The sequence below is a fragment of the Anopheles arabiensis genome, chromosome 3 (assembly GCF_016920715.1).
Source record: "Anopheles arabiensis isolate DONGOLA chromosome 3, AaraD3, whole genome shotgun sequence".
Classification (NCBI taxonomy): Eukaryota; Metazoa; Arthropoda; class Insecta; order Diptera; family Culicidae; genus Anopheles; species Anopheles arabiensis.
In genome coordinates this window covers 77,163,155-77,190,869 of record NC_053518.1, presented here as the reverse complement: position 1 = coordinate 77,190,869, position 27,715 = coordinate 77,163,155, and the positions used below count along the sequence as shown (strand labels likewise).

Genomic DNA, 27,715 nt, shown 5'->3' with positions numbered 1-27,715 from the left:
CTCGCGGTGGAAAAGTAAAAGGCGCACGTACCGGCTTAAAAGTGGTACCCAGTATCTCTCCCAGCCGATCCATCCAACCTAGATTAGATCGCCGCACGGTGAAGGCAATTGAACTGCTCTCATTTGGCTGATCGAATTGTTTCTGGTAGACAGGGCAGGGTGGGCAGTAAACGAGAATAATTGCTTCACCCGTTTATATTGCAGGGATGATTGGAACAACACGGTGAAGGAATCCCTTTAAATTACCGGCAGTTGTAGAATGCAGCCAATCGCCCGCGCGTACAATCCACAAGGGAAGGTAATTTTACAAACCAGTAGCATTCGATGTGTTAATTACAGAAGATATTAAACCAATCTAGTTAGTAGTTTTAACCTTTTTTTTATGTATATTTTGATTCCCCTTCGATCAGCATTTGAAATTCTGATGCTGAGCCCTGATCCGTTCCGTTTGCTTCCACGGTACGATTAGTGTTGAGATCAGTGTCAGTCCCACTGGAGATCTCTCGTAAAGCTTGCTTTTTACTCTCTCGCGCACAGCTAAACTACTCTCTTGAGCTTGTTTTCATGTTTGTGGAGGTAACAAAAGTATCACTACACATGCTAGCACTATGGAAGAAATGAGATTTCTTTATAAGGTGGGAGAGTTTGAAATGTTTATTTTTTATTTATTTATTTTTTATTAATGTTTCTCTGCTAAGAAGAACTATTGACTTATCCCTTTTACGACGAAGGGAAATATTGATTATTAAATAATTATAGAATGGATACTTTTAATGACAGAATAAAAATAAAATTAAAATAAAACGTTTGTCCAACGTATCAAATGTGAACAAATAAATAATAAAAACAATTTTTATGGAGACATCTACAAAATAATTGCATCGGGATTTTCGAAGGTAAATTACAAATGTTATGGTCGTGAATAGGTAAAGTAATAATGTAGAAAGTACTAAAATAAAATAAAAAATAATATTCAGAAAAGGGTTGCATTATTTGAACTTCAAGCCTTCGATTTTTTCTTATAAATCGAGCCTTTGGTAATTTGATGATAAAAGTCGAAAGAATTAGAGGATATTTCGGATTGAAATTGAAAATAATCTAATGGCTTGGAGTCAGATCAGGTATTATTATTATTATTATTATTATTATTATTATTATTATTATTATTATTATTATTATTTTTATTGTTATTATTATTATTATTATTATTATTATTATTATTATTATTATTATTATTATTATTATTATTATTATTATTATTATTATTATTATTATTATTATTATTATTATTATTATTATTATTATTATTATTATTATTATTATTATTATTATTATTATTATTTTTATTATTATTATTATTATTATTATTATTATTATTATTTTTATTTTTATTTTTTCCGAAAGTTATCCAGCTGGCATAAGCTTACATAACATACTTATTTCTACAATTAATGCTAAAGAACAGTGCTAACAAAAACGCATCGAAAAACATAAGAAGTTTAACTGTCATACAACCAAATAAAAAAAAAAACAACAACATAAACTGTGGATGCGTCATATCAAGCTATGCAAAAAGGTCCGTAAATTGTTTAAGTTTGAGTTCAAGTCGACATTGTTTCCTAGCGAGTTATAGGCACTTATCATTTTTAATAAAGGATCGTTAGATCCAAAATTAGTCGATCTGAATTCTATGTTGAATAATGTCCTGGTTCTTAACATTCTACTGGGGGCCTGAAAGTTCAATTTACTCAGAATTGACGGGGCGTCTAAAGATCCACTACCAAGTGTGTGTATAAATAGTAAGCACTGTGCCGTCTTTCTTCTATGTTGCAGAGGTTCTAGTCCAAATAACAGGCACCTTGTACGGTAAGAGGGACAAACAGAATTACGAGACCACGGGAGACGATAAAACAATGAACGAGTGAGCTTGCGTTGAACCAAAACAAATGCTGTTTTAAAAATGCTGTTGAGTTCAATATAAGAAAGGATCATGTATTGCAGGACTCAAATATAATGTTTTTATATTTTTTTAAATATTAAAATATTTTTTTAATATTAAATGCTGTCAAAGCTCATTTTTCTTGTTCCATTTCAACGTCTTCCTTCTTTCGTATTATGTTAGGAGAGAATCAAAATGAATGGACTTCTTACTGCTTGTTTTTCAATTTTTGCCACAACTATCTATATAGTTCTATTGGATATTAGTACATTGGTATAGTATATTAGCGATAGGCTTCGACGACTCGTTCGTCCTTGATTACTGAATTGATTGTGAATTATTTTCTATGGCTTAAGAATCCGCTTTAGATAGGTTAAAATAGTTCTTTATATTTGCATCATTCATTCCCATAGTGCCCGAAACCATTTTGGCTCCGAAAAGAAAAGCCCCCAGCAGCCGTAACACAGAGAATACCTTTCCCCACCCGTCACCCAAGTGCAGAGCAAAACATCGCAGCAGCCAGTTGTGCTCTCATCGCATCCCGGAGCCGGCCGGGAGAGAGCTGCCCAGCTCCGCGAGAGCAGCAGCACTGCACGTGTGTAGCGCACGCGCCTGTAGTGGTGATCGTCGTGCCCGCTTGTTTTGACTTGATCGCGAGCGTATGCGGCCATGATCGTGTAAGCGGGCACGGCCTTTCGCCGAACCGATCTACCTGTCAGTAGCTTTTGTTAGTTCGCGGAAAGCGGTGCGTGCTCTAAGTTTGGTTGGTGGCGCCAGGGTAGCGCTCCATAACGCTTGTTGTGTATTACTTCTGTTTCCCCGCTACGCTGGGTTCGTTCGTTCGATCGTTTGCAAAACCTGCGCGGGCCGGGTTTGATTCATTCCATTGCGGAACTGGGAACCCGGTGCGGCAAAGCGACTGTGTGTGCCGTCCAACGTTCGTGGTGTGTATTAGTTTTTTTTGTTTGTGTGTGGAAAGAAATACCCCAAACCATGGATTGTGACTGAACGTAAAACTGGAACTAACTTTGCATTGTGAGTGCATTATTTCGAGGCTTGAAGCAGCTCGCGGCAAATACCAAAACAGAGGAGGCGACATGCGCTGGAGTCGTTAGTGTGTGTGGAGTATTTGTGTATGAACGAATTGTTGTTACGAATTGTTTGTTTGAAGTTTGTTGACAAGAAACTCATTCAAACGTCAATTTAGTGCTATTGTAATGACGCAATTTGTTAAAAAAGTGTTGTTTACATGTTATCAATTCAATTCAAAGCTTCAAACTACAATTCTTTGCATTAATTGGGTTTCTTCCGTTGTCCGATCGAGTACGATCATGTTTTTCCGGTGTGAAATAAAGTGATGCTGGCCCAAAAATAGATACAAAACCAATACAAACAAACACCAGCCCGAGGCGCATATCGCTCTGCTCTTCCTAGCACCTGCTCTACAAGGAACGCACGCGATAAGCTTATCATTCTGTACTGTTGGATCGACGACGTAGAAAAAGTATTGTAACTAGCGGATTCTATTTTTTTGCAAATATTTTTTTCCCTCTTTTTGTAGCTTTGTGAGGCAAGCGAGTGAAAACAATCAAAACAAAACAACGATAAATAAGAATAAAAGATTGCAAAATCGAATAAAGTGCTGGCGGTCTAATCATCAAACCATAATCTACTAAGTGAGTGCATACGAAAAAAAGGAGGGCAAAAAGTGTATAGAAGGCTCTCCATTGCGTAGAAAGGTTTAACTGTGTATTTGTGTGTGTGTATATGTGTGTGTATGTGTGCATTTTTGTGTTGTTTGAATGAGCAGGTGACGTGAAAGAAAATAAAAAAAACACGTCCCCAAAATTACCCTTTTCCCTTTCCGTTGTGGGAAAAATAATCTTGCGCCCTTCTCCCAGAAGGAAGAAGGTGCCATTTTGTTGTTTTTTGTTGTTGTTATTGTTGTTGTTGTGCTGTCACCGTAGTGTGTAGTTAGTGAGTGAGCGTGTGTGCTGATCGTTCAAAACAGCTCGATTTCGGAATAGCCAAACGGATTTACTACCGGTCGAAAATAAGAGGAAAGAAATAAAAGAAAAGATCATTCAGTGAGTGAGTGGCAGTTGGTTGAATAAAATTCGCATTTTATTTTCGCCAGCCGCACGAAACACGCCAATTATCAGCGAAGTCGTTTCGGTGTCTGTGTGTGTGCAATCCTGGAAGAAAGTTGATTTCCGGACCCGATCAATCGGTAAGTGGTCGGAGCAGGAGCAGTTTTAAATGGATAATTTAAATTTAAAGAAAAAGGGCCATTGTTGCTTAAGTGTTTTCGAGCGGGTTTGTTTTCGGGGGGGGGGGGGGAAACGGCGAATGAAAAAGAAAGTAGCGCTTGCTTGGTGGTTAATTTAAATCTGCAAGAAGAGTTAAACAATTTCAACCACAAATCGGATCCCTTTCACGCAAAATGGCAAAGGCTCATTTTTCCTCTCATTTGGTCCACTTTACCGTAATACACGGGAAGACATGGCTCTAGGGGGAGGGATGATGGCAAACGATTACAGTAACGAACAAACAACATTTAGCGCTTCGAGCAAACCACGTTTGTCATCACGTGCGTTAGCGTTCACAGATGTAAGTTTGATAGATTCCGAGAACTGCTAGCAAAACCCTTTCCCATCAGCGTGCTGGCGGGCAAAGGAGAACGATTATGGGCGAGTAGAAGGAGGGGGAAAAAACACACTAAAAATCGGAGCAACCGCACAAAACCCACACCGCGACACCAGAGCTCGAAATGTCTCACCGGCTGGCGACATCTTTCACCTCGCGATCGTAAACAAATGCGGTGCCCGTTCGGGCACACCGGGACGGTGACTTTGAGTTTCGTGACAGTGCTTTCACCTTTCACGGTTAACCATTTAACATTCGCGGTTCGGACACACCGATGCGCTCTGAGGGCTGGCTAGCATCGGAAGGGAAGGCAGTTTGTTTGTTTTTTTGAAATCATAAACTGCCCGGTTCTGGTGTGCGCTAATTGCGCAAAGAAGTAAGTAGCTTTTATTCTCTCTCAGCTCTCTGCCTGTTTTTCGTTTAATGGCAGTGGAAGGGAGAATTTGTTTGTCTCCCTCGACACGGAAACAAATTGCAGTGCGCAATGTTCATTCAATTCTGCCCAATGGGTACTTCTTCTAATAATTGCTCACTTCGACTCTCTCTCTCTGTGTCTCTTTGTCTCTGACCGTGCCAGCACCTTGGAGGCATTAGTGTAGCTCGCGAATGACTGATAATTGTTGGTGTTTATTTTATCTGTGTTTCTTGGCGAGTCTTTTGGCTTGAGTGCCGACGGGAGCAAGGGGTTCGAGCCGGGACTGATGCGGATGAGCTTCTGCGATTGGAATGCGCTAATTGATTTGGAAATGGGGGAAAAGGGTGCGTTCCGAATGCTTCCGAAGTGCTGGAGACAGTTTTGCCCGTGGAATTGGTGGAAGAAATGGTGTCGTGTGATACATATTTCATAATTTCCTAGGATTTGTATTGAAGATCTACAAAACATCTGCTGAGAAAATGTTATGTAAATTCACTAAAGAATTTGCCATTCTTAAATTGTGTAAGTGGTTAAGCGTTTGAGAGTTCAAATTGTGAAAAGAATCAGTATTAGAGCCTAAAATGTTTGAATTACATAGCATTGTAGCATTGATACATACTTGATGGATATTTTGATTGATTGATATAAACATTTATTTTGGAAATAGAAAGACTGAGAAAAAGTACACATTTTGAATGGAAAAAAACAGGTAACATTTTCTAAAGGACTCGGCTGGATTTTAGAGACTTGGTAGCAGTGGATGGGAAAATAGCTGATTTGGAAGAACTTACCATGTTTTTGTTCTATTTTAATTAGGCATGATAGTGTTTACGAAAAAGAGATTCCTGATTAATGCAATTTACATGAAATCTTAGGCCTACTTCAATGATCGAGGATAGGTCTTCTAGGTCTTCTGGTTAGCTTCGTTAGATACCTGTATAACGTTTGCATTGAGAATTGAACCGTACTTTCAACCGTAGCGTTATTGAATTACGTAGAAGTGGAAAGTGTCTAAGATCTTGCCAATATTCTTCTATTTATGCAAAATAGTTTTGATTTCCAAAAGATTTATCTTTTGCAACCAAAGCATGTAATTTGTATTGCAAGTCTTTTCTTAGGACTTAACGTCCAGCAAGTTGCCTGTCAAGATATCTGAAATAAGAGCAGTATCCCTGTTACAGCCAGTATGGCTATGTAGGTCATTGCCTTGCCATAAGGATGTTCATTAAGTTAGTGTTCTATTTGAATGAAATTGATTGATTCTTCATGAATTTAAATGATTTTTTGTGCCACAAAACCAATCATCTTACAAACGGTCGTTTAGTCCAGTTGGCGAGAAGTTTATATCCAATGAACTGTGATTTTGGAAGGAGTCAAATGATTTAGGTTCCTTTGAACAGCTGACAAAATGTATTTATTGGATTATGTTAGCTTTAGATGCTATAAGGATAGGATAGCATCAACCTAAAGGTTGATACAATCTATAGAAAAACCCGTGCCTCGTATCGACTGAGTCCTCTTATACAAGTCATATTTTGCCAGGCTCATTACAGGTTTAGGACAGGCCTGTACCGACAATGGTTGCTTTGTCACAAATAAGATAAGAAACTAAACCCTATTTATAACCAGTTCATTTGAAAGGGTCAATACATACTAAATCATAGGTTCGATTAGCAGAAAAATGGGTCTTAAAACATTTTTGATTTTTTTTAGCTCCAGATGCTAATTCTGAAGAAAAAAAAAAGGTTTTAATATGATCCATTATCCGTTATTGAAGTACTCTTTTAGTACAAATAAGGCAGCAACTAAATGAAAATATTGTCACACAGTATGTAACCAACAAACCATAAAACTACCACCCGGCTCCTCCGCTTTTCCATTGTCACTGAACATGAAACCACACCAAAAACCAACGCGCGCATTTATCTTTATTCGCACATTCCGGAAAGTGTAATTTCAACTTCTTGACCCTCACTCGGCTTGTGTGCAGTGTTGCGGCAGCGTCTCCATCATGTACATCGGTAGTTGATACAGCTTTTTACAACCATCACGGTTCGCCCCACTCCACACCAAACGACATTTAGCACACCACAGTCCGCGGGCACTTAACCTTTTTTTTCTCTCTGCCTTCTGCTGGCGTCATTCCTGGCTTCGACGGGGCACCTGCGTTGACTCATCTCTCGCTCGCTGATGATGTGAGACACCGCTATAGCGCTGAGGTAAGAATGTTAATTCCCATCCCTTGACCGACCGACCGGCCGCAGAACTCGCGCACCGCACCGCGTTTTAAAACTGATGATTCCGTTACGATGCAGTTTTAGTTAGTGTGTGCCCTTTACTGGCAGACTGCTGCGACCACTTCACTGGCTTGTTAATATGCGCCCGGCATATACTTGTTGAGGTGTGGTTTTATTTTTGTTTTCTCTGGGTTTCAGGTCTCCTACTTGGGCTTTGGGTGAGCGACAAACCCGCAGTGGCAACGCTTGGGGTGCTTGTGGCGCTTGCAGCGACATTCGATACACCCCCACCGTGGGCAGTAGTTGACGGTGAAGGACTCCAGTTTCGCAACAAAACAAAAAAAAAACCTCCAGGAAGGGTAGAATTACAGCCTTCACCGTGTGCAGCTGGGTCCTCTGTGTCCTACACACGGTGCTGCTGCACGCCGATCGAATTTCAATTGTGTGTGCGCGCCCGGTTTTGGATCACGGATCACGATTATCGCACTCGGCGCGAACCTCCGCTCCGCAATGTGTGTCGGGTGCAATCAAATTTGCCTCCTTCTGGATTGGACGAAGGAACCGATCTCCTGAACCGAAAAATTGAAGCAGGAAGGGTGAAGTGAAAAGATTAGCCAAACTATTTGTTTATCGTCGATCGTGATCGTGCGCGCTGGCGTTGAATAATCATTCTCCGTGCCCGATCAATGTGTTTGTGTTTTAAGAGCGTCGGTAAAACTTTAAAATTTACTTTGTGCAATTTTGTTAACGCCGTTGGAAGTCAGAGGAAGAGGAGGAGCTTGGTTAGTCAACGTCAACGACTTATTACGACACGTCGTCGTGCAAGTGAAGCGTTGCAGTATCTTGCCGAAATATGTGTACGTGTGTGTTGCCACCGTCACCAGATTGACAGTTGAAATGTGTTTCGCTTTTTGCTTTGGGTTTTTGGGGACATCACGGTGATGTCATTGTGCGGTCGTGTTAGGATAATCGGATTGCCGTTTATCTGACCCGGCGAGTAATCTGTTCGATTTATGCATTGTGGTGCTTTAAGCGCACCATAACCAGAAAGAAGTCGGTGCGATTGAGACTGTGTGCTGGATGGGATTGTCGAGCAGTTATTGAATATTCATCTCAAGATGGAAAGGTTGGGGTTGTTTGAATGTGTGTTGAGCTACATTGAACCGTGTCCTATTCCGGGGTTGGCTGGGAATGATTCATCAGAGGTCAGGGTGACACTGGTTGAGTGGTTTGTTTGTGGGAGATGATTTGTTTATTTAGTTTTGCACGTAAACCACGAAAACCTGTTCCTGTACCAATAGTGTTTGTATGGCTGTAGGTAATCACTAAGAGAAACGAGTGGGAATTGAGAGCTAATAAGACATCGTGCAATTGGAGAAATGCAGGTTTGAAAGCTCCTTCAAACCTGAACTTAGATCAATACTTGTAGCCACGACCTCTCATACGGACTGTTTATTGAAAATGCCTAAGCCTTGGTGCGTTAAATGATGCCAAGAATTGAGGACCTTATTTCTGTTGCTAGGAAAATATGCTAGTCGATAATATTTGACTTCAAGTTTGGTTTACGACGCTCCAAGAATTGGAATGTTTCCAGTTGTCTATCCGACAAGATTTCCACTTGGAATTGATATCAGGTTTGTATCAATGCCTGAAGATATTGGGGTTTTTAAGTGGTTAGTAACATGTATGTTAGTAACATCTGTAGATTCGAATTTCACAAGAGTCTTCAGGCATGAACGAAATTCAAAAAGCCTGGAATTTCATTTGATTGGCACAAGAAGTAGGTCCTTAGAAATAGCGCATAGAATAAGCGTTCTTCAAGAGCAACAAAGATATTGAAGAATTTTTCGATTCTTTGTATTGTTTTAAATGTAATCAACATGATTCCGGAAGGTCCAGGCTGCCTCATTAAGCAGTTAACTTGAATAGATTGTGATGTTCCAACATAGTAAATATGATGTATCTGTTGTTTTAGAATGACAATTGCCGTGAGAACATCAGCAAAGTCAACCAATTTCAAAATGACTAATGATCGAAAATTGGTTCAATCTTGGGAAGGGCATTGTTGTAGGTCTTACTTATGGACATGTGTTACCTGTATTTTGATTAGTATTCCACTCCCTACGAAATCAGTATTTGGCTGTACCTTTGATGTTATGTCAATGAACCAAGCTAGACTTCAGATTTTGTATCTCACAAATTTAATTCTCTTTCTTGTGTTTTTAATGGCTAACTCATATCTCTTGAGTTTCAGGCTGGGAAGAGTCTTCGCCTCCATGAACAAACTCATCATATCCACCCAACCGTGTAGCACCATAACTTTTCGAGCGTTCTCGTTTCATCCACGTTCAGCGGTGTGCTAACCAATTAGTGGAATAAAATGCGCTAGACGCTAGCTGCTCACGCGCTGTTTTCAGGCTCAGAAGCTTCTAGCTCATAACGTGTGGCTTAATCTCTGCAAAGAACGAAATGGGGCACCACCTCCAGTCAAACTTCCAGGGTACACCTAGCACGAAACTAGGTAATTGTGTCTGTGCTAGAAAGATTCCCTCTAAACATGGCTCCATTTCGTCCGTCTCTTCGAAGAGCATCGAAGAAGAACGCTCACGAGATCGATCCGGCGAAAGGTGACCGCCAGAAAGCCTAAAAGTGTTGGTGTGTGTGAGCACTGTAGCGTGCAGCTCTGCTAGATTAAATTTCAGCTAGTGTCTAGGTTCACTTTTCATCATCCTAGCGGGCGGGCCGCAGTGTGCTGCGAAGGTGTTGTTGCATAATGCACTTCTTGTTACTGACCACAGTCGTCCACAGAGTTCCTTGGCAAGAAGAGCTGCGTCGCTGCCACGAGGTGAAACGCACACCGCCCAGGAACTAGGAAGTCACAATGATGCCAAATATGATGCTCTATTGCAGCTGGAGATGGTGGAGAAAGTAACCTTAGAGCCATAAATAAGCCAATCGGGAGTGGTGAGGGTTGTTACCTGTGATTGTAGGCAAAGACGGCGAAAGAAAAAGAAGAAACTGCCTAGCCCAGTGCCCAAAGAGAGAAAGATTATGTTGAGGAAGAAGGTGCGTAGGAAAAAAAACCGGGGGTCCAGTTTATTATCCGCCAGTAGACGCGATCCGGTTGAATGGCTTTGGAAGAGGGAGTATCCGTCGAGGAAGCACTAGGGATTGTGTCGTGGTGAAAATGTTACCGCGGTGAAATGAAGCCCAAGACACAAAGGGGAGCCGCAGCATGAAGGGATGAAGCTTTTCGCAGCAAATGACGTACTGTGGCCGTTGGTTCGTTCCGCAAATTGCGATCGTTGTTTTTGCGGACGTGGAATGCCACAGCGCGGAAACATATCTCGGTGAGCTATTTCCTCCTCTGCCCAACAAAGTGAACAATTCCAGCAGAAATTCTGGACCGCTGGACGGCAGGTGATCGTTAAATTAAGTGCGTCCGAGGTCGTACTGTCCTGTCGTGTTTTACAGTACGTTCCACAGATCGCAAGCTGGAGTGTAGTTCTTTCTCCCAAGCAGAGCACCGGCAGCGCCGTATCGGTTGACCTCATTTTCCTTTCCTTTGCTGCGGGTTCTTCGTCGGGTTCGTCGAAAGATGTATCAGCGGCAGCATGCGGCAAAAGAGACACCCTGACACGCACGCACCACCACCTGATGCGAGCTTCTTTGGGACCGGGCTCTGTCAGAAGTGGGTCCCGTGTGGTGGGGCCCACGGAAAAACCTGTTCTAGCGGACCCCGTTGAAGAAGCAAATGGATGGGTTTGGGGAGGAGTAGGGTGCAAGAGTGATCGGTGTTTGGCGCACCCGGTGTGTAGACCGTGTAGGCCACACTTCTTTCCCTCATTCCACCGTAGTTTCTCGGAATAAGCGTCAAGTCCATATTCGGCACGGACTTTCTCGCCCTGACACACACACACACACGATGATCACTATTACAAAGGTATGATTTTGTCGGTTGATGCTGCCCTCCCCTGGAACGTGATATGCTGGTGGGGCCGATATATATGTTGCTGGTGCTGCTGGTTTGCTTCCTCAACCCGGGAAGTGGTCGGAATTCGTTGGGCTTCACTTCTACCTACCAGTGTAGAGTGTACGACATCGTGTGGTGGTGGTCTCCCCTCATTCATTGATCTGGTTTTCTTATACCGAGAGATTGGGTAGAGAGTAATCAGCTCTGGAGGCTTTTAGGGGTTTCGTAAATTGGTACTGAGCTCCGTTTTGGTTTGGCGCACTGGGTATGAGCATCTTACAATAATTGGATGTAAAAAGTGGAATACTTTATGTGTGGAGAATAAGAATAGAAATTAAGGTTATACTGCAATAGAAGATCATTGATCATGTACTTTTTGATGTTGTAAATGTTTTCGTTTTATGATGGTTTTTTTTATATCATCAAAGTTTTCTTTTAGTAGATACATGTCATTACTCTGTAAACAACAGAGTATGATGAACTCAACTGCTAAGAGGAGAAAAGTAAGTCCAGGAAAAGTTAGCCATACGTTTAAAAATAATTATCTGATATAGCGATGGGAATAATGAAGTTTTGGTCGGAATCGATTCCGACTTGCTCCAATTTTTTTGTGGAATTGATTACGAATAGAAGGTCTGGAATCAGTTTCTCGAAACTGCTCTGGAATCGGCTCCAGAATTGAAGTCGGTTTCGCAATCAGAATCGGCTTCGGAATCAAATTTTGATTGATTTCGGTATCTCCATGATAACAGGCGCTTGGGTCCTATGCACCTATGATTGTATCCATAGCCGTCATGAACCCAAAATTACTTGTAAACGATCCGTTCTCATGGGGACTGATTCAGTTTCTAAAACCTGTGATCTTAATTATAGAACTGACTCTAATTCCGAAGCCAACTCTGATTCTGATTCCGGAGATGATTGCAATTTTCGGGACAATTCCAATTCCTGAGCCGATGCTAACTTCGGAGTCTATTCTGGAATCGGATTCAGCTCCGAAATTGATTCCAGAATCGGCTCCAGAATCGGAATTGGAATGCCAATTCCATAGTTCCAATTTTGGATTGAGCGTAGTACCGATTCGGAGCTCTCACCACTAATTTAGAAGAAATATAAATAATCAAATAAAGAAATTCAACAATCTGAGTTACTGAATTATCAAAACTTTTATCGCGAATTTCCCCAATAGCCTTCTATCGGCATTTTTAAGGTACCTATGAAAGTCACTACCTATAATGGAAGATATTTTAATACCTCTTAGGACAAAGTATTGTGCCGACTGATTGGCAAACTGGTTACGTAATGCTAGCTGCTTGTTCCATGAAGTATTGCCAAACCGATTCACACAAAAGTGTGAATTTCTGCACACTACTCTACACGTCTATAGTTATCCTACGGCCTAAGCTGTGCTGCAAAAGCGAAAAATGCTCTGCAACAGCGTTTCCAATAATTAACATTTACAAGAAGTATGCTGCAAGCTTTCTTGGTATTGGTTTTGTTGATTTTACAACTAACGATAAATAAGAAGCTTACTTGTTGTTATTGATGTATCGACTGTTCGGGGGAGCTCTACTTAACGTTCTGAAGAAATGTTCTTAAATAAAAAAGGTACTCTTTCCCCTTGAACTACTTGATAACAGCAACCACGATACCTCTACACAAAGTATACAATTTACCAATGATAACGCTTTTGCCATAAAGCCCTTAATATCGTCTCTGTTTGTGTTTGTGTGTGTGTCTGTCAACCGCTTATTAACTGGCGACAGATTGTCAAAATTGCAGCCATGGTCAGAATCTTGCAACGCGCTCATGTAGTTGCAACCCTGCCAGCATCATCGCGTGATACGCAACCAAGACCCGAGAACCTCATTTCATCCGTTCTTGTTGCTGCTGCATCTTGTAAATGCACACCAACACACAGAACCAACGCAGGGAGAATACGGTGCATATCAACGATTTTCACAAGCGATGGCGGTGGCCCTGATGGTTTGTGGCAGCCTTTTACCTTTGCTTACCTTTACCATTCGCCCGGAGGCAATTTGCTTCTTTTCTGCACCGCCCTGCCACCAACAACCTTAAAACGAGTGAGAGAGAGAGAACGCCAAGTGGGGGAAAACAGGGGGCCCAATTCTTTTCCCAGCCCAAAATGAAAGGAACGTTCTGTCATTAAACGAATTTTGCGTTCCATTTGCGTGTCGGGCGCAAGAAGCATGGGCTTGTTGTTCTTCTTCTTTGGGGGGGGGCGTTAAGGTAGCTTAACATTTTTTTTTATTATTTCAAAACAAAAGCTGCGTTGTAAAAGTGGCAAAAAGGGTAGACGAACGTTAAATGAGATGTTTTCTGATCGTGGTGAAGATTTAGGTGAAGAAAACAAAGTATAGTATAGACAGTCTGTGGCACAGATATTAAAGTAAAGTTTCTTTTGTAAAATTGTAACTTAAATTATTTTTTTACAGCAACTAAACCATTATTAAAACTGTAACAAAATGCTAAATGATTTATCTGTAACTTTTGGGGAAAAAAGGAAACAAATAACACCACAAAGTGCAGGAAAAAAGCCTGAGAAAGTCGATCGACACTCTCACACAGCATCAGTCGCGCGCGCTTGTTGCTTCTGGCGCTGATCGGCAAACAAAAAACCCCCCAGACCGATCGATGTATACCGCCTGTGTTTATTGTTGTGCCAGAGCTGCCAATCGATTGACGGAGCGGGCCATAAAATGTGGTCTTGCTGGGGCTTTTTGCTGGTAACGGTGCATTTTTGGCCCGTACGTATGTCACAACCGACCAAGTTTTGTTGTCGCCTTCCACTTCCTACGGTTTCTGGTGTGTGTGTTTACACTGCAGTGCTGCATTGTTTGCATGCACGAAACGAATTTGTTTGCAGATGGGGAGCAGATGAAAATGCAGCGAACGAAATTGATTATTATTACCCAGCCGCAGGAGTTGCCGCATCGGTGAGACTGGGAAGAAGAGGTGCTGTAAAGAAAATGGGGAGGGCTTTGGGATCGATGGAATGGAAGAAGCAGCATCTTTTTAAGCGTTTGCTGCCGAAGATGAATGAACCAAAAACGGAGGCTATGTGCTATGCTGTGGCTTGCCGTTTGCCAAAACGGTTATGATGCAACGTCGGTAGGGTTTATTGATTCCTTTGTGCGGTTACTAATCTAATCGGGTTATCCGTTGGTTGATTCGGCTCGAGTGCTTCCCTTTTTGTGTTGTGACGTAATGTCGTTGGGTGAGTGGCGGCTGCGGTGAAATGAGTACTGTTTTTAATGTACTGGCCTGTTTTGTCTTTTGTAAAATATTATAATAAAACTTTATAATTTAAAATTGATTCAAAACATATAAATAATGTTTCTGTCTATGTAATTTTTATTATATTCCAAAGTAGTTTCTAAATTTACTATAACTGCAAGAGACTTAATGCTGTACACTAAACTGAATATCTCCTCGAAGCTATTACAAACAACGGGTTTATGGATAATTGGACCGAAGAACTTAAATTAAAATTTGGAATTATAATGTGAAATTATCGCAGATCTGGAGCATAAATTTTGTAATTTAGTGTAACATGATTAAAAACATGTGGAACTTATTTACACATATAGTCAAGGACAAATTGCACATGACCCCAACGTGTAATGAACACATCAAACAAAAAAAAAATAAAAACAAAGAAAACATAGTGAAAACTATGTCAATGATAGTAAATTACACATATAATTTACTTATAATGTGGATTCAAGCAATAATATAAGTAGTAATAAAACTAAGCTAGTATATAAGATAGCCTTGTTATAAGTAAACAAAGAGGATTTTCCAAGTCCAAGATGTTTTTCAAAAGATGTTAAATGGTGTATCAGCATCACAAAAAATTGCAGTTCTTATACATGATTTTCAACACATCACAAATAACTGTCAAATTCAATACAGCTTGAGACATGTTGAAAATCATATGGAAGAACTGAGACATTGTTGTGATGCAAATACAATATTTGACGACAGCTGTTGAAAAACATCTCGCAAGTAATGAAAAATGTTGTAAACATTGGAAATTGACTCGGAAACCGCTGTAAAAATGTTCTTTGTTTTATTAAAAATACCTTCGATTCCATACTGTTCGAAAAATATTAACGATCGATTCTGATTCTAGTCGAAATAAAGGGAAACTGGAAACTAACAAATTGTTGACATCAATTTGGTAAGCTGTGAAAAATTTGTTACAAATAAAGAGGAAAGCCTGTTTAAATCGTTGCTTTATGTCATTTAAGTCAACAAATATTAAAACGCTGTCCGATAAGAAAATCATAAAACAAAATATTATTGAGAAACATGATGGTTGGTACAATATTGCCAAAATCCAACTGTCAACGGGGATTGTCGATTCAGTTCAACTCGATTTATGCATATTTCACAAAACGATAGTTAAAACTATAAGTTTTCAACCTTCAATCATTGGAAAATATAGCTCCGTTGATGAATGTTTTCACCGACACAAGCTGAGCTTTTTCTAGCTTAAAATCATGAAAAAGGTTCAGAAAAGCTTACAATAAGACAGTTGACGAGCCGTATTTTATTTGTTTTAAGTGTTTTAGCGTTTAGATACATAAAAAACGTTACTTTAAACTCGTTTTAAAAGCTTTAGCTTTCACTCAAAGCTGTAATTTCTATCGGTGAAACATCTCGATCAGTACAGAATATGCATCTCAGCACGGAGGTTGCATAAGGCCAGGCTTGAACATTCTGTAGCATATTCTTAACCATTCGCATTGCAATTTACGCATTCCTTTCCAATTTTATGCTCCCTTATGTCAGACATTATACTGCTTGCCGTCAAAAAATACCATTTCCATCTTCCGCGACTGCCCATCAATATTCGATCATAATAAAATTCTCTTCCTTCTTTCCCCGTCCCGTTTTCCCCCAGCACACACACACACTTGCAATAATGATGCTAATTTCACGGGCGCACATCGCCATTTACTCTGCACGACGCTGCACTTTCTTCTTCACTTTCTTCGTGCTCTTGTGCGCGGACAGCAGAAGCAACGTTCAGCATCTTGGGTTCGTACACCAGAGAGCCACAGCAAAAGTGGGCGTCCGCGGTGGGGGTATTTTACATTCGCGTACAACACAAATGAATTATGACGACAGCGTTCATTTAATTTCCCCTCGAGCAATTAATCCGGCATGTGTGGTGCTGTGCGTGCCGCTTCGCTCCCCGACCGATTGGCGGATAGGTAGGAGGAAACATCGATCAGTGGCCGATCGGGCCTACCCGTTCGGTGCCCATCGCTTGATCAAGTGCATACGGTTTGCATCATATTTCTCTCCTGCCTGGGAAGACTGCACCATTTGACTGTACTGGAAAGCGTGGATTCACATGGTGGTTGAGAGAGAGGGTGCAGTGCGTTGTCGCAGGGCTGGCGTATCAAGGTCAGCACCGTAGGTCAGCGTTAGTGGTGGGCTAATGATGCGGTGCGGTGGTGTATAAAATCATTAAAACATAGCTTTTAATTAAAGTCTCTTTTCTCTTCGTTGGATGGATGAGGACGGTGGGAGGGCGTTATGTTGCGTTCGTGTTTTGTTGTCGTTTGGCCCAACAGAAAGGCTGGAGAAGAAAAAAAAAGCACATCAAAAATAAGCAAAACAGGCATCTAAACATTTGCACCCGGAGGAAATGCGGGAGGCAAACAACCACAAAACAAAGACTCTGTAAAACATGATTACACGCAATGTGTATGTACACCGTCGCAGCATTGTTGGAGGTCGCTCGGGTAGTACACCAAACCAAGCAAGCAGGCAAGATCTTGAATTTAGTTTCACTCTTTAGCGTCGAACGCTGTGGATGCCGGCGAGAAGAAATGGAAATTAGTTTAGCTCTTGTGTCTTGATTTTTTTTCGCGATATTATACACTTTTTTGTTGTCCCCCTTTGCTTCAAAGCGAGACGTTCACTTTTCATCGCGGGGAGATCCGGTTTCCCGGCTCATGCCACGAATATAAAAGGGCACACAGCACACACAGGAAAGGGGCGCCTCACGCCAAACTACACCGTCCGGAAATGCATATCGGACGCTCTGGACGCACGCGCGGGTCTCCCACAAAATGCAGCGACAAATTCCGACAAGCGACAAGTCGACTGTACGCGGAGAGTAGCGGCGCGCAATCATTCTTTCGCAGTTGATTAGTGCTTTCTTTCCGCATTGCGCCCGAAGCGTGGAAAAGGCAAAGGAAAAGTGAAAAGTATAGCAGGGGCATGCACATGTGTATGGTTTGATGATGTCTTTCACCGATTCCATTCTGTGGGCACGATACATGCCATTGTTGATGGCTAATTTAATGCAACCAGTTGCATATGCAGCACACGTCCCCGGAGGAAGGGGCGAAGGCGCGCGGGCAATAGAAATCGGTTGCCCCTTTTTGATCGCGATAATTATCGCTCGGACACACTCTAGCGACAAACGCAATCGATCTGTGGCGCGTTATCGGGGGCTTTGCTCGGGTTTTGATGTGCGTTTCATATATCTGCTGTTTGTGTGCATCCGTCGTTTTGCCGGTGCGATCAGGCAATTAGATATCATGCGCAAAACGCACGATCAATCACGCTTGCAGGGAATGGTGCAGCTTCTAAAGTTGCCAACCACTCGCTTACGACGATCTTTGGCAGGTGAAGGGCACATTCGAAGATTTGAACTGTGCAGTGGAGGTGATATGGCAAACGAGATCTCGCGGTGATCCAGTGTATCGAGGGATCAAATGGATTCGATAGTGGAGAAGTTGTAATTGATGCTGCTCAGTGGGGTTGTTTGGAATGCTTGTGAATGTTCAATAGTTGCTTTAAAATTGGTTTATTTATTTATTTATTTATTATAGAGTATCGAGCCTCCATGGCCTACATACACAATTAAAACTAATGTCTTATAAACTATGTGTTCCTAAAATTAGACGTAATGCAATCTCGAATGACGCTAGTACATTTCGGTACACTAAAGGACAGGTCTACAAAATTTGAAAATAAATTAAAATTCTTGGACATTAATAACAACGGATCCCTAGCACAGAAAAGACGATAACGAAAGTCAGTTATTAAAAATTGTCGAGTTCTTAAAGGTCTAGTAGGGACATACAAATTTACATGACTTAGCAATAGAGGTGCATCGATTCTTCCGGTTAATAGTTTGAACATAAAAATTCCTTGGGCAACCATTCTTCTCTTTTCCAAAGTTTCAAGCCCTAACAACTGACACCTCGTATGATAAGCTGGTAGCACGTCGTTATGTCTCCACGGAAGCCGCTTAATAGCTACCCGGGTAAATTTTCGCTGGATCCTCTCAAGCCTCTCAATTCTAGTGACTTGCTCCGGAAACCAAGCAACTGAAGCGTACTCAATCAAAGGACGATTGGTTGGATTGGATGGTTGATTCAGTTTCGTCGATTTTGGTTCACCTTTATCTGATTTGAAGAGATCTTAAATGCTTAATTATTTACTTAGATATTATTTAAAATATCAATATCTTAGACCAGACCAGATATTGCAACTTGCCACGAACAAAGAATTGTTGTAAGGAATTGGTGAAACTAGATCTTCAAAAGATTGGCGAAACCAAATCTTCAGTCTCTTCAACAAGAATTGGGACTACATTGATTGAGTTTATTGATCAAGTTCAGGTTTAACTATCAAAAATTAAAAAGTGTTCTAGAAATTAAAATTTGTTGGGTTTGGATTGAAGTTCTATGGGTTTTGTTAGTTGTTTGAATAAATCGTACATAGAAGGTTTTTTTTGTTTTATGAATTCTACTGAATAAATTGAGTAAATAAAGAAGAAAAAAATAATGTGTTAAACATAGATCACTAACACACTAATGATAGGTAGCATTAGCATACATTTTTTCAACAGTAACACGATTTGCTAGTGAGCTGGTACCGAACGCCAGATGGTTGTCATCGTAGCGCCCGTGGCTTACTGGCCAAACCAAAAAAACACACACCATTTATGGTGCCGCACGAACCGTGACCCAACAATAGTGTAGGGTCGTTGTTGAAAAAGTGTTGCAAATAGCACACTGCTAGCGGTATTGTCGCTCTTGTTTACTCCCCAAGTATCTTACGAACGGTTAGCCTTGACTCCTTTGGATCATACTTCGATCAACCAATGTGCAAAATAGAGCAGAGCCAAAAGGTAAGGCTCGAAACAGAATCCACAGCCAGCCTAATGGGTGGTTCGTCGAGCACACGCCAAACTCTGCTTCCCTCTCGCCGGAGTCACCTTGACAAGGTGACAGAAAACTGATCTTCTGGCAAGGGGTAAGGTAAGACCTAAGTGTCGATCCCGGTCGGTACCATTTTCTGCGAGGCGCCACAAAACATATTCCATTCTAGGGGTAATATTAGCTGTAATCGCGTGTATGATCGATCGTACGGGCAGTAATCATATGGGCTCTGTATGTCAAGGTAATTCTGTGGTTTGGTGGGAGTGTTCGTTTTTGGGGGCGCGTTCTGTGTTACGTTCTGCTCTGGGTGGTCTACTCTTTTAATGAAACAGAATGTTTTTGGTTATTTTGATGAGGATGTATACAGAATGATGTTCATAAGAATTACAGAAAATTGAAATAGAATGTCATGAAGCCATCTCAGTTTGAAAGTTTGTTCTTGTTATAGGACTTTACGAGGTTTTGAGAATGTCTGAGGTATACTCAATACTGCACCTCTCATATCTATGTAGGGATACGTTAAATATGGGATCGGAGGCCATTACTTCTTCCATAACCTGAACTCTTGTATAGTTTTCATAAGTACTTCGGCAACTCAGGCGATACCTGACAGCACAAGCTTTGGACATAGCAAAGACATGAACCTATCATCTCGTTGATGTTTCTATATAATCATTGTGAATACAATCCAATGTTTTAAGCTTCCAACATGTTTTAGCAATACAAATAAGCATGATATTCTCAAGTTTTGTTGAAGATTTTTTCTTATTTTTCTATTTGCGAGGTTATTTACGGTTCGGCAAAGGATTCCAGCTTCCTGGGCTCTCAGATACTATACCTAGATTACAGTTGATTCCGCCATATAGCTTTCATTGAAGATTTGATATGCAACAGACCTTGGTGACAAAAGGCATCTTGGTAACAGATTTTTAGTGTTTTTTTGTTGAGATACTAAGTATTCCACGAAAGATATTAGTAGTTCTGCAACTGATTCAGAAATGGAATCAACCATATAAGATTGTTCTTACCGCAACAAACCATCCTATACAGCAATCTCTTACGTGAAAGCAACTCACTCATCTTCAATTCATTCGATTATCTAAAGTGTGTCAATTGAATTTATCTACCTCCCTCTTCCTACTACGATTGGGCTATGAGAACCACTTTGCTTAGATTGCGAAATAATTTTTGCAAGATCTTCTCGCGTAAGATAAAAGCCAGCGCCAGTTTGCGTGCCACATTGCCACTATAACTCAGCGCGGGAGATCATCGCTTCCAACAACACTCCAAGCGCGAAGAATATTCTCCGTATCGATTCGATCGGTGCACATCTGTTAACGGTATATCGTGCATCGCAAGCGAGCAGAGCGGTACCGGCGGCACCATAAATATCATCATCTCGCACATCAAGTGGCATTTTATTGGAGATCTTGAGATCCACTTTAAACAGGTGCCCAACGGCCGGAGCTGGACGGGAGCCCGAAGAATCCGGTCCCGCGTAATGATGCGTGTTTGGCAGTCGTCCATCAAAAATCCGCGTCGGAAACTTATCGAATCACACGCTACATGGTAACGGTTTACCAGGCCCTAATATCCAGCGAACGATTATCTCACGAAAGAGACCGGTGCCGGTGCGGTTGCCGCCTGCACGTGAACAAACGTTTGCGCTTGTTCTATGCGGCAAGAGGTAATATCCCGACCGACCGTGAAGCAGCATACGGTATTGGTGTGGAGTGTTTGTTGTGCTGTTTTTCCATTGCGGCTATGAAATTCCCAACGCTGCTGCTCCCCTGAAGATTGGGGATTGTTTTTGGACGATCGAGATGAGCGGTTATTGAGTGGCTTCAAACGCCTCGGGAAGGTTGTGTACGTTGATATCTTCCTAACCACAGGCTGAATTGGTCTTTCGTGTTGCTGTGGCCAAAAAAATGATAATCTTGTGCCTCGTTTTTCGAGATTTCCACATTCCTTGGTGTATTTTGGTCCCGCGTCACCCACCCACCTGACCCGCCATTGCGTGGTCGTCGTCACTCTCGTCGTCGTCGTCGTGATCATGGGTGCTGAGAAAGTTTCATCCCGCGCATTCAGTTTCAATTTCGACGTTTCTGGAGGGAGAGCGCACGAGATGCCTTCCTATTTTGTGTTAATGGCTGAAGGCTTTTGGAGCTGGCCGGATTTGCGTCTATAGATTTTTGCGCCTGCCCCGAAGCTCCCGGAGTTGAACCTGAAAAGTGGAAAAGTGCAAAGTTTCGCCTGTGTGTTCGTTTTTCATGCCTCAATACCACCCATTCCATACCTGCCATAGTTTAGATAGAGTTTCTTTTCACTCTCTTCCACGAGCAGCCGCACGAGGGAAGCAATGCACCCGTGGGAAGGTGGATAATAAGAAGAAAGCAATGCGCTCTGTCTGTTTGTCTGGCTGTCGATGGTGAAGGTGAACAGGCAAACGAAAAAAAAAAAAAATGCAACATAAACGAAGCTTTTAACCTTCCGTCCGGCCGGCGGGTAAAGTGTGAGCTAGGTTCGTGGGTTTGTTTTTTTATGATTCGCAATATTTACAACAGCGGAGCGAAAAAATGCCTTACCGATCTCACTCTCTATCTTCCTATTGCTCCGGTTTTGTTATCTCAATTGGTTAGTGTGAGTTACATTTTAATTTCATAATTTAAATAGTTTGATGGCATGAACCAGTGGCGTCCGGATGCTGTGGATGCTGGTGGTGGATGTGATCCAAGCACTGCTGGCAGGCGATTATACTTTTTTGTTGTAGTTGCTTGGCCTCTTGCTTGCTAATGTTAAATTCCAAGCGAAACTTTCACGTCCATCACTGGTTGGCCCGCATGGAAGCGGCTGAAGTTGGTATGTCTGCTGGAAGGATGGTGAGCAGTTTGATGTACTATAGTTTGATTAGGTTCAATCTTGGCTTTGGGAGCAACACAAGACATGTTTTAACGACATAATGTATATCCTTTTTTGTGTTAGAAATTGGTACAAATCTTGCCTTGATTGTACTTTATTTAAGTAACAATCATTGAATGCTAAATACTGCATACCTTAATTCCAAAACCATTTCAAAAAATTACGTTCAAGTCATTCCGGTGAACCTGAAAGCAGACATGAATAAGATCGTTGACGAATTTCAGGTATGAATGTCATATGTTCAATGGGAATATATTCAAGTGTTCTGATACTTTCAATGCTGATCTCAATAATCCAATCATTACTGATAATGTCTAAGATCGTGAGTTCATCATAAGTATTTTGCGCTCCAATAAATCTCGGTGCGGGCCTTCAAATCGTCTAATGTAACACATGTTTGTCTTTTTTGTTAAATCATATGATAACCTGTTACTTGGTGATGTTACTGTGATAACTAAGAATTTAGAAATCAAGAATTCGCATCAAATAACCTCAACTCTCGTAATTCCCCTTCGCAACCTGTATGTGTTCTAGCACTTCTAATGATAGGAGTATAAATAGGTTATAATGTTATTCAATATTTTCTTGTCCAATTCTCATAGGCCTCACGTTTTAGATCATTCACATTGTTTTCAATCGATGATAACTTATTTGCTGAGTTACTCCATTGCGAGTTTTGCATGCATTTATGTGACGAAGAAAAGTATAGGTATATCATATCAGGATCTTCTTGAAAATCTGGAAAAAATAGTAGAATTGGATACTAAAATTAGTTGTTCATTAGAATAAATTCATTAAAATTTGAAGGTTGTGAAGCAACTCCGAAACATCTGAAATGTCTTGTACTGAAACAAACTCTGATCAAATCACAGCCCAAGCTAAAACCAAATCCGGTTAATATCTTCCAACGGCTTCGTATTTTCATCACGCCAATGTGTGCGATAGTGCAATCCAGCCGTTGAACTGCATCCATCTTTGGGCTGCTTCATGAAACACGGACCCAACGAAACAAAACGAAAACGGTTCTCCATTTACATATTTTCTCCTCGCATCTCGTGGCGTGCGGTTGGCCACATCACCATTGACAGCGCGCGCCGGCATCATCATCATAGCCGGTCGGTGTGTGGCTTCACGATGACTTAGCGCTTATAAAGATGGTGGCGCATCGGCACGCACTCAAATAGCATCCTCATACCGGAATAAGGCGCATTATGCCACACGAATAGTTGGCGACGCGCATACCAGACACATAGACACACGGTGCACGGTGCCCGATCAGGCTTCTGTTTCTCGATGCGGAAAGCGAACGAAGCAAATAAAAAAAAATGGGCGTCGAGGTACAGATGCGTAAAATGCATGGTGGTGCTACACGTCTGCATTAACACTCATTCGCTCATTGTAAATTAATATTTACCGCTCCCGATATGCAATTATGCGTGTTTGCACACGAGGGCTTCTGGTAAGATGCGGGATGGATGGTGCAGGAGCGAATGTAGGGCGTACGGTAGGAGTGATGGGGAAGCGGTGCAACTAAGTCGAGCTAGGAAGATTATGTTGTCTTACTAATGGGTGGGCGAAATCGTTGGACGAAGGAGAGCGATGTTCTGAAGATGGTTCAATATTGTCACAGCGTGTTAAGATCAGAAAGGGGATTACAGGAGCTGGAAATATACAGACTGTTTGATCTGTCATTTGTTGAATACTAGAGAAACATCAACAAGCAAACACGTAGATGGGAATAATGAACGCTTAATGTTATACTGGCTTATTGTACAATATGTAGATGATATTTGTCTTTAAAAGTGTTATGTAGCATCAATATTCATATTATAAAGTACAATAATTACTCTTTCTTACTATTCAACATTTGGTCCTTCGAGCCGGATGCATGATGACGTAATACATAAAATGATATTAATTCGTGTCAATCAAAAGATATTCGTGTCTGTTCGTGTGAACGTTACAGTCCTTGTTGGCAGGAAATCAAGGCCATTTAACTTAACAGTGAAGTAGGTTCAATATATACAGGGTTTCGAATCATATAAGGGAATAGTTCAATCACTTAGGGGAATGTTGCAAATCGGTAGGGGAATATTGCATGCAAGCTGTGGATGTTTGCAATCACTTAGGGGAGTTGTGCAATCGATTAGGGGAATGTTGCAAGCGTACTGTGGAGCTGTCATCAGACTGTGGGTGCACTAGACATTATTCTGCGACAAGAGCTCCCTCTTGCGGAATGTCGGGACCCTATTGAAAAGGCTCTATCAAGGAAAAATATCAATGTAACTGACTGTCAACTTCTCTTTTATTACAGACACTCATCCAGAATTTCCAACTAGATTGAAGAGGATCTAAAAGATGCTAAAACTATTTAGTACAATAACTGTTCTAAAACCATAATTCTAAGCAATCTTGCTATGTCATTTTAACAGTTGCTTAGACCTTTCCCGCTTGGATTGAATTTGAATAAAATGGATAGGATGTCACTCTTTTATGGGTTTATCAAAGGTTTTTATTTCTCAAAAAATAACCTTATTTACCATCCGTCCACACAGAGAAAGTCAAATGAATACCAAGCTTTATGATTTCCTCTATGCAAAACCGTTATAGGAAGCGCTTTTACACCAGCGCGCACTTTCAGCATTCGTGAATAACATTAGCATCAAAATATGATTCAATGTTGCGAATTGTGTCGGTGGGAAGGGAGAGAGGGGGACACACACATCAAACTAAAGCTCATTATGGGCGCGTTCAATGTAGTGGCATCTGCGTAGCTTGTAGTTGTTAGTGTTGTTTCGGATTGTTTCCTTTTTTTACAGCTTTCCTTTTTAAAATTCAACGCACCCCGTCCGATCAGATCGGAAGTGGATGTTTGACCTCTTTGCTGCCATTTTCCTGTCCTCAATAAAAAAAACCCAACCCCTCTCCTGCTGTGAATTGCAGCAATTTTGCACGCTTGCCGAAAGATTGTAAAATTTATCACTCATACACACACACACACACACGCCGTAGCAGTATTCAATAAATCCGGAGATTGACCTTTAGAGCGAACAAAACGTCACAGCAAAAATGTCAAAATCGTTGTTTGAATCGAGTCAGTGACACGGGGGCTGCACGTTTCCCTTTTTCTTTTGGGTTTCCTCTCTCTCTCGTGTAAGCAATTTCCTTTCGGATCAATAACATGATAAAACGTTTTGACGAACAAGTGACATCAATCGTGAGAGCAAAAGCTGCTGCCAAATGGTTACACCACCGCCGCCGTGGTGTGGATTGTGGTTTCATCTACAGGAAGGAAGTGGCAATGTGTAACTGAAAATCCTCAATACACAGACATTTCAGCGTGTGTTCCGTTTTCCTTGAATTAAGAATTTAATTTCAGTGAATAATTTGATTAAATTTCACGGCCTTACCACCAGCACCGCCATCGCTGTAGTGCCGTTTTGGTGGCCAAAAGGGATCATCTTGCATCCTCTCGACGCCGACTTCGTCAAAGGTGATGCTTTTTTCTGTCGCTGCGCTTAAAAGCGCTGCGGCGAGAAGAGAAACTGCGCGCGTCCAATGTCAGCGTGCGGCCGCAAGGAAGGCATCAGTATTTACCAAAGCCTAGACAGTTTTTCAATTATATAGCACATTATGCGCCCCTTGTATCATCAGCGTGAGCGTGAAGAAAAGGTGCGGATTGAGCGTTGTTATATGTGTGTTTAAAGAAGAAGAGGATGGTAAAAAAAGCAGGCAACAAAGCGCATCAAACCACATAAGCCCTGGGGGCACACAAACAATATGATCACGGACCGAGAATGATCGATGATCGTGGAAAGAATGGTTGCTTTCGTGGTGTTTTACGTTAGGCTTTTCTGCTCGCCCAGGATGATGAGCGAGCTTTAAATTTATTTATGTTTGCTCATGTTTCGTTATACTTTTCATTCCGCTTAATTGATACCATAACACCTGTTGGTGTAACAGGGTTTGGATATTAATTAACAAGAGCGCTATCAACTGATAACTTCGCTTTGGAGAGGAAAAACAAAAAGTCATACATCACTACATCACTCATACGTTGGTTGTGTTTTCCCACGCAATTTCCTCCCTCTCTCTGCGTATTGCATAACACACATCGATGTTTTTTTTTTGGTTTTCCATTTTTGTTTGTGTGGCCCCAAAAAAGCCCAAGCTACGCTTCGCACTTTCCATTGCAGGATGCACCGGACCGTATCGTGCTGTGTGTGGTACCACCTGTATAAATCCACCCCTGTCGAATTGGATCTGCTTTTCTGTTGTTACTCTCCTACCGCCCAATTAAAACCGCCACCCCAGATAGGCACCAAAGCCGCCACCGCCACCTGAGCGGGCCTACTACTGCTGATTACAACAGCATGGTTTTGCTCTCGTTGAAAATGGCCTAGGCACCGTGGGGCGCGCTCTGCGGCCGATTTAATCCATAGGTGGTTTTGTGTCGTTGTTATGAAAAGTCTGTTTTAGTCTCTCGTTTTGCTGAGGGGCAGTTCGGGGGGAGGGATGCGTGATTGCGGCCTCAATTGGACGGTACAACACACATCCTCTTGCGGTGCTGCGCGCGAAGATGTGTGTACGTACTGCTGCTACTACAACTGGCTGGCGATAATCGGTCTGGTGTTTTGGGAGATTGACGACTCTTCGACTAGCTCGATTGCATCAGCTCGGCGCTCGGTTTGGTTGCATCGCTCGTGCGGCTGCTTTTACCCGTTTGCTTTGGTAACATTGACCCGGTGAACTTTTGGCAAAACCGTCGCTTGAAGATTAAAATTGCACACCCGGGGGGCGGATCTTTCGCAAAATATTGATGCTGGCTGTTATGGCAAGAAAAAAAAAAAAAATATGATGGATTGATGAGTGCGGATCGGATCAAACAGCTTAAGATGGGCTTTGCGGAGGAAATGTACAAAGCGATGGGATGGATTAACCCGGTTATGATAACGCAATGAAAGGAAACGGTTTTGAAATTGAAGAGATCGTTACGTTGGAGCATGCTGTTGCCCAGAAGTCCTGTAATGTCCTATGCAAGATTTGATTGAGTGTGACCGTAATGGAAACACTTTTACATTTCAAAATATCATAATAGCTGACTTTGGAAGACAAGTTATTTTACAAAACTGGGTTCAAAATGATAATGAATTCACAATAAGGGAATTCGAAAGTTTACTTGATCATTAACTGTTTGAAAATAAGCTCTGAATTCGATGAACCGAATCGTCGAACTACTGCTGGGTTAGTTATGTTTTATCCAACTGAATGGTATTTACTTTTATTGATGTTAAAGTAGCCATATTACTGTTTTAGTGCCATATACACTTGTAGATTTTTGTGAAAGTTTTGATCTCTTTCTAAGAGAAT

The 27,715-nt window shown here is 41.5% G+C and overlaps 1 protein-coding gene across 2 annotated transcripts in view; it reads left to right on the top strand.

Moving 5' to 3' along the window:
• Positions 1 to 2,660: 2,660 nt before the first annotated feature.
• LOC120904940 overlaps positions 2,661 to 27,715 on the top strand; it is a 214,864-nt gene continuing 189,809 nt past the window's right edge. For both annotated transcript variants that reach the window (XM_040315471.1, XM_040315470.1), the window contains exons 1-2: positions 2,661 to 2,883; positions 3,501 to 4,169. The gene's annotated coding sequence lies outside the window, so the exon portion shown is untranslated. The remainder of the gene's footprint in view (positions 2,884 to 3,500; positions 4,170 to 27,715) is intronic.